The sequence below is a fragment of the Cervus elaphus genome, chromosome 23, assembly GCF_910594005.1.
Source record: "Cervus elaphus chromosome 23, mCerEla1.1, whole genome shotgun sequence".
In the NCBI taxonomy this organism is placed as follows: domain Eukaryota; kingdom Metazoa; phylum Chordata; class Mammalia; order Artiodactyla; family Cervidae; genus Cervus; species Cervus elaphus.
Window position 1 is genome coordinate 79,240,706 of NC_057837.1, and position 8,359 is coordinate 79,249,064.

Below are 8,359 nucleotides of genomic sequence, written 5' to 3' on the forward strand. Positions count from 1 at the left end.
GAGTTTCCTTCTTTCATTTCATTCTGCTGGACAGCCTCACAAGTCCAGTGCACGCCACCTGAACCCCTCGACCTGGATCGAATTACATCCTAACTGTACACACCAAAGTACTTTGGTCTCCACTGATGACAAAGATCAACTAGAACAACATTATTCTGTGGTTATAAGACATCAAACCACAGTGAACTTTAGTTCCTTAAGTGACTCTTTAAATATTTAATATCATGTTAGAAGATGTACAAATGTGAAAGCAGAGAGCGAGTTGGAAGGCAAGAAGAGAGAACGTTGTAGATCAGGGCAAACGACGGGCTCTTTGTAGGGTGTTGCGCTAGGGCACCTCTTCCCGAGAAAGCAGATCATGTGGTTGATTATTTGGGCCATATCTTTAGATAATAAACATTATTCTGCAACTATAAAAACATGCATTGTTACAGTCAAATGAGATTTCAAAGAAAAAAAGTTAATCTAGCCTTTTGAAATTTCCTGTTTGTCTACGGCCATACCACCCTGAACGTGCCCGATCTCGTCTGAAATTTCCTGTTTAAATATAACTTTTTATTATGGAAATTATCAAACACATACTGAATTAAGGAGAGAAGTATAATGATCCCCTTTGTACCTCATCACCCGGCTTCAACAATTATCAACATTTCGCCACTTGTATTTCATCTTTGCTTCACTAATCCCCATCCTCAACTGCTTTTTTTTTCGGGTGGATTTGAAAGCAAATTCCACGCATCGTGTATTTTCACTGTACATTATTCAACATGTATCTTCATAGAAAAAGCCTTTGAAAAAATTATGACCATAAAATAAGAATAATTTATTTTCTATTTTATTTTTTGAAGAATAGTTGAGTTACAGTATTGTGTTTTATATATATATATATTCTTTTTCATTGTGGTTTATTATAAGATATTAAGTATAGTTCCCTCTGCTGTACAGTCAGACCTCTTTGTTTATATATTTTACATATGTGTGTGTGCGTAGTTTGTATCTGCTAATTCCAAATCATAACTTTTTCTCCCCTCCTCCTTTCTACTTTGATAACTGTAAGTTTGTTTTCTATGTCTGTGAGTCTGTTCCTGTTTTGTAAATAAGTTCATTTGGGTTACACTTTAGACTCCACGTATAAGTGATATCATGTGATACCTGTCTTTCTCCTCCTCACTCACTTTTCTTAGTATGATAATCTCGAAGTCCACGCATGTTGCTGCAAATGGCAGTATTTCAGAGAATAATAATACCACAAGCCCTTTTAAGTAGCAGAGGTATTTAAAACTATCAGAAAACCTTGTCTTTGGTAACTTATTTTGATGAATTATTACACTAGCACTTCATATTAATCCTCTCATTCCACCCTAATTTTGACAATGCATACTCTGGAGCGGTCATGTTACAAGTGGTGTAAATTGGGATTAGCAAGCTTTTTCTGTAAAGGCTAGACAATAAATATTTTCAGTTTTGCTGCCTGTGTGGTCTCTGTTATGACCACTCAACTCTGCCATTATAGGCAAGGGCAGATAATACATAAATAAATGGGCACACCTGCGTTCCAGTAAAACTTTATTTCTAACAAAAGGCCAAGGACTGGATCTGGCCCTTGGGCCATAGTTTGTTAACTCCTGGATACAGATAAATTAATCCCACTCCTTGGAAAGCTGAGTGTGTCGTGGTTGAAGAGCAGTGCATTAGGAATCAAAACACCCAAATTTCAGACCTGTCCCAGCATCTAGAAGCTCTTGAATAAGCCACTTTTCAATTCATGGTTTCTTATTTATTAAATGAGGACAGAGGGTCCTGCCCTTCTTGCTTAAAGGGGTTACTGCAGGGAAATTCCCGGGTGATCCAATGGCTAAGACTCCACGTTATCACTGCCGAGGACATTGGTTCAGTCTCTGGTTGGGGAACTAACGTCCTGTGAGCTGTATGGCATGGTCAAAAAGAAAAAAGCAAAAAAAAAAAATGGCTATCATAGGACTGAATGAGATCATGAATGTGGACATGCTAAGGTCCTGCTCCAATACGAGATATGATTGTCCACTTTATCTTGAAATTCTGGATGGTTCTCTGTCAATGATTTTTAATTACACTTTAACCCTCACCATCCATTATCCTGGCTGTCAGACACAGAACAAGAAAAAGCAAACTTACGTTCACCGAGCACTTTTATGTATATGCAAGGGACAATTCGACAGGGGTGTATGTGCACAATCCTTTTTGATTAATCAGGTATTATTGTCTCAATTTTAATGGCGAAGGAACTGAGACTGAGGAAGGTTAAGGAAACACCTGACCTCTAACGGGAGCGAGTGGCAGAGTCAGGATTTGAACTGTCTGACTCCACAGCCTTTGCTCTTTTACCTCTAGTGACACTGAAGGCATGTTGTCCCCTTCCTCCTTTCCGCAGTGCCACCAACTAACACTTTTGTAGTTTATATGGTGCTTTCCCACCTGCATGAGCTCATTTAATCTTCCCAACAGACACTAGGTAATTCACTCAAGCCACCAATCTGAATAACTTATCTGAATACTTATAGCCAATCTGAATAACCAATCTGAATACTTATCCTTAAAAATCTAGATTCACCATCATTTCCCAGGACAGACCTTCTCTTATCCCCCAGATGGGGCCAGGCCCCCATGTTAAATGTGTCACTGATACACCCTATATTTGCCTTACCATGTACATTCCACTCCTGTAACTAAAGAGTGTTTGTGGAGAAAATGCCTTGAAAGCAGAAATTATGTTGTTCTTGTTCACTACCATATCACCACCCCTGGCCTGTGGGTGCACAATAAATATCTGTGGAATAAATGTCTTTCTAAAAAATGGTGGGATTGGAAGTTGCATGTTTCCCAGTGAAGTTTGTATCAGATTGATATTTATTGCACTGCAAGTTGAGCACGTGAATCTTTTAGCAGGGATCCTGTAGGAATTCCAAGGCAGTGATTTTATGCCCGGGGGGTGTGGTCTCTTAGGTGTCAGATCTGCTAACTCACTAACCAGATGGGGATGGGGGGAAGGGGGTGAGGGGAGTGCTCATGCTATAGTGCTCCTGCCCGGGGAGGGGAGAGGCTGTCCCTCGCTTGTTTGAGAAAAGTGTGTGTGTGTTGGGGGGAGCTAACATTTATTTCCTAATTCTATATATGAAAGCACCATGGGGAAGCAATCTAAAAGGAAGGGAAAGAAGTGTTGTAAACTGAACTGTCTTCAGAGGCCAAATGGGTACCATAAATGTGCAAAGAACTGAATATGAGAAGGAATGATGAATTCTTTAGTGATCTGGACTCCATATTTAGCCTAAAGTTATTCAAGTTAAACATGTTAAAAAAAATCACTTTGTGGACAAGCAAGACATAGGCAGGCACAGGGGTGCCCATGGACTTCAGCTTTGTGATTCCCCAGACGATGGAGACAGGGAGCAAGTGAAGACAGTAGAGAGGAGAGGATAAAGCAGGAGAGAAACGATTCCTGGTCAGATGCGGAATCTTGAGGGACCCCTATTAGCTTCTTCATTCCTTAAATTAGTACACACACCCTTTGGGGTTGGAGACAGATATGTTGACGTCTGTCAACAATATGGCATTATTTTGTAGTAGTTGCATCCTAAACATTTTGGTTCTCACGCACAATGAGACTAGTCCAGTGAAACAAAAGCATTTTCTCTTTCATATTTTGGCCTCCTGTGATATTTCTAACAAAGGTGGCTGAGTTTGGGTTTGGCCAATTCTAAACGGAAAATCAGAGCAATTCCAGTGTTCCTGGGTGCTTCTATTTGTAGACTGCCTTCTTCCCCATATTGATGTCTGTTTTGGCTTCCAGGGTAGGTAGAGGTCATTCTACTCTTATTATCTTTAATTTAGGTCTGTGCCATTTTTCATCAGCAGGGTCCAGGGAGGTGTGCTGAGGTGCCTCAGGGCTCGGGCTGGGTGCCTACTTTTGTACTTACTTTTGCAGTAAGTGCAAAAGTCACCTCCTCGACCAGACCTCCATTTTGCCTTTAATTATCTTAAATGTTGCAAGTTCAGCTCTTCTGTTTGCTATGGTCAGTTGAGTGGAGAGACTGTTGATGGAGTTTCCTTTAAGTCTTTCCAAAGAGCCAAAGGTTAAACCCTTATGAGGCTACTAAAAACAAAGGGCCCTGGAACAGGACTTAGATCATAGAACTGGACCACACTACTGTCTAAACCAGCACTTGCTTTCATGAATACACCCGGAGGTGGAACGTGGACATTCAGCAGGCGGGAAACCAAAGGACGCTTCCGTGTGTGTGTGTGTGTGTGTGTGTGTGTGTGTGTGTGTGTGTGTGTGTGTGTGTGTGTGTGTGTGTGTGTGTGTGTGTGTGTGTGTGTGTGTGTGTGTGTGTGTGTGTGTGTGTGTGTGTGTGTGTGTGTGTGTAGGGATGAGTAAAGTGAGGAACAGATGAATACAGAACCCTCCTTGGGAAGAATAAACACGGCTTGGAATAATAAAGTAGGGCTGGATCTCACAATTTCCCGTTTTCTAAATGCATGTCCCCAGCAGTTAGAAGCCACGAGGAAGAAGACAGTCTCTCCAGGAAGCAAGGCGGCGGGGAGGGGAGTCGCTGGGGCGTCACGTGGCAGTGCTCCCGGTCGCTGACACCGCACGCTCACACAGCCCGCGGAGCTGCGGCCACCAGCTCCGGTGTTTGTCACTGTCGCTTCCCAAGTGCGGGCATTGTTCAGGAAATGGTATGTGTAAAGCAGAACTGCCTGCGTCCAACTTGGACGCGGGAGCAGCCGTGCAAGGGTGCTTGAGACTGAAACAGGCTCATGTGTCCCATTCTGTGCCCCAGCAAGAGTCATAAATAATTGTGACAAGTTTTTCTTCCCCTCCCATGTGACAGTCCTTGACTCTGCCTGCTGTCTCCTCTCCCCTCTGCCGCATAGACTAGACCTGCCAGGCTGTGTGATGATAGATGTTACCGGGCAGCAAATGACAGCTGGATAGATTTTTTAGTTGGTGCTTTAGAGGGAATCAGATATGCTGTATAAAGCAATAAAAAAAGCACACTCACAAGGTGGATTAAAAATAGCTAGCACAGCAGTAACCCACTTTGTTGTTTATCAAAAGTTAAATCTCACATGGTAAGTCCTAGTGATGTTTTAATTTTTCAGGCTCCTGTCAGAGTGACACTGACAACAGCCACTAAAAAAAAAAGAAGAAAGAAAAGAAAGAAAGAAAAAAGAGAAAGGATAAAAGTAATTGACCATTTCTTTATTATATTTTTGTGTGACTAATGAATCCAAAATATTTTCTTCTGTAAATGCTAACCAAGAAGAGAAATGGACTCGTGCTGGGCTCTATGGCTGCATTAAAAAAAAAAAAAAAAACTCAATCTTGAATTTTAAACATAAAACTGGAAATGTTATAAGGGAGGGAATTATCCCACTCCTGTTCAATTATTATTTTTTTTTTAAATGCTGCTCATCTTCCTCCAAACACTCTATTGATCTAGATCCTGTGTAACAAATGGTCTGGTTTTCCAGCCACCTTGGAAATGTCATGTAGGCGTCAACAAAACTACTTACTGTATGTTTTATAAAGAATTACAGCCTCCTCTGAATTACTCAGACTTTCATCTCGGGCAAGCTGGCTGGATTACCTCGTGTCTCGATGGATGTGTGGAGGTGCTGGGCCATGATTCAGTGACCCGCCCCGCTCCCCAGTTCGCAGACGTGACAGGCTGTGATGCACTCAGTCTCTGCATTTCTGTCTCCTCGGCACTACACAGGAAGTGGTCGCCATGTAATTTAAGAGTGCTCGGTATATCAGATCACGACTATTTTCCCCCTTGATTTTTCTGATGAATCACATTAGGAAGGTTGTAGCTTTCACGCAGCAGTGTGCAGCATGAGATGGCTTGGTAGCACAAAATGTTTATTAAAAAATATGTCTTTTGGGCTGAGTACCAGGCAAAGGGGATAATTTGAGCTGCGCCTCTATAATTCAAGTTTGAGGACAATTCAATAACAGTGTAGCTGCATTCCTGGCAATACCAGGTTGTACACGTGTTATTGGGTGGTGTTTATTATTTTGATCGTTGTAGCATTATCTCCATAAAACAGTTTTCATAATAAAACCTATTCTATAGCTTAGTCCCTCAATTGGTTCATTTTTTCTTTTTTTTCCAGCAGAGACAGATAAATGGTAAGACATATCATGAAGTGGTCAAAAGGGCATGTTTGGGGATCCTGCTGCCTGGATTCAAATCCCATGTCTGATTTTTAACTCTGGGTCACCTTAGGCAAATCATTCAGCCTCGCTGTGCCTCAGTATCTTCACTTGGAGAGTGAAGGTGTTAATTATCCCCACAGAATAGGATTGTTTTGAGGACTGAGTGAAATGAAGTGAGCTTTAGCACAAGTCTTCGTAATATGTGTTAAATAAATTTTATTATTTTAGGTATAATAATAATTATTTTCTAGTTATAATTATTTTATCATAATGTTATATTATTATAAAATTATTGATTTATTTTCTAGTTATTATGATTATTACGGGGATAGTTTTACTCAGTCCACTCATATCTCTTTACTCCAAATTTTTATGGATTTGATGACCATGTGTTGGATGACTGAATGTAAAGTTATTTTTGGAACAAAGCCCTCTTAAGGTTAAACCAACAGTAAAATTTTGTGCTGCTTGATTTGGTATAAGTGACCTTTGATAAAACTTCTAAGTACAAGGGAGCATATTCTCTGGATCACTGATACTGTCTTTTTGGTGAATTTCATCTCTTTCTCATTGGAAAAGAACCTTCAATGAGATGCTTTATGTAGACATAGTTGGTGTGTGTGTGCTAAGTCACTTCAGTTGTATCCGACTCTTTGCGACTCTATTCAGGTTCCTCTGTCCATGAGGTTCTCCAGACAAGAATACTAGAGTGGGTTGCCATGCCCTCTTTCAGGGGATCCTCCTAACCCAGGGATCAAACCCGTGTCTCTCATGTCTCCCGCATTGGCAGGCAGATTCTTTACCACTAGCGCCACCTGGGAAGCCCAACATAGTTGGTCAATCGGTTAGTTTAGTCGCTCAGTTATGTCTTACTCTTTGTGACCCCATGGACTGCAGCATGCCAGGCTTCCCAGTTCATCACCAACTCCTGGAGTTTACTCAAACTCATGTTCATCGAGTCATTGATGCCATCCAGCCATCTCATCCTCTTCATCTCCTTCTTCTCCCGCCTTCAATCTTTCCCAGTATCAGGGTCTTTTCCAATGAGTCAGTTCTTCGCATCAGGTGGCCAAAGTGTTGGACTTTCAGCTTCAGCATCAGTCCTTCCAATGAGTATTCAGGACTGATTTCCTTTAGGATAGACTGGTTGGATCTCCTTGAAGTCCAAGGGACTCTCAGGAGTCTTCTCCAACACCACAGTTCAAAAGCATCAATTCTTTGGGGCTCAGCTTTCTTTATAGTCCAACTCTCACATCCATACATGACTACTGGAAAAACCATAGCCTTGACTAGACAGAACTTTGTTGGCAAATTAATGTCTCTGCTTTTCAATATGCTGTCTAGGTTGGTCATAGCTTTTCTTCCAAGGAGCAAGCATCTTTTAATTTCATGGCTGCAGTCACCATCTGCAGTGATTTTGGAGCCCAAGAAGATAAAGTCTCTTACTCTTTCCATGGTTTACACTTCTATTCGCCATGAAGTGATGGGACCAGATGCCATGATCTTAGTTTTCTGAATGTTGAGCTTTAAGCCGACTTTTTCACTTTTCTCTTTCACTTTCATCAAAAGGCTCTTTAGTTCTTCTTCACTTTCTGCCATAAGGGTGGTATTATCTGTGTATCTGAGGTTATTGATACTTCTCCCGGTGATCTTGATTCCAGCTTGTGCTTCATCCAGCCCAGCATTTCTCATGATGTACTCTGCATATAAGTTAAATAAGCAGGGTGACAATATACAGCCTTGACATACTCCTTTCCCGATTTGGAATCAGTCTGTTGTTCCATGTCCAGTTCTAACTGTTGCTTCTTGACCTGCATACAGATTTCTCAGGAGGCAGGTACCAACATAGTTGGTGGGGTACCTGAATTTGTTAATCAGTCTTCTGTCTTTCTTTTCTTGTTTGCTTATTATTTGGCTGTCTTAAGTACTGTAGACCTCCTTGAGTTGTAAGCACAAGATAAAGGTATATTCTAATTTGCTTTTGGAATCACTGAAAAAAACTTTTTTCACCAGTTATTTACAGGAACGAATAAAATTATTGTGCTGCAGGCTGTGCACACACATGTAATATACATGCATTTTGTTGATGCAAATGTTTTGTGAAACACTAGTTATTCTTCCCACATGTGATGTACTCTCGTATTTTCTCTTCTCTTC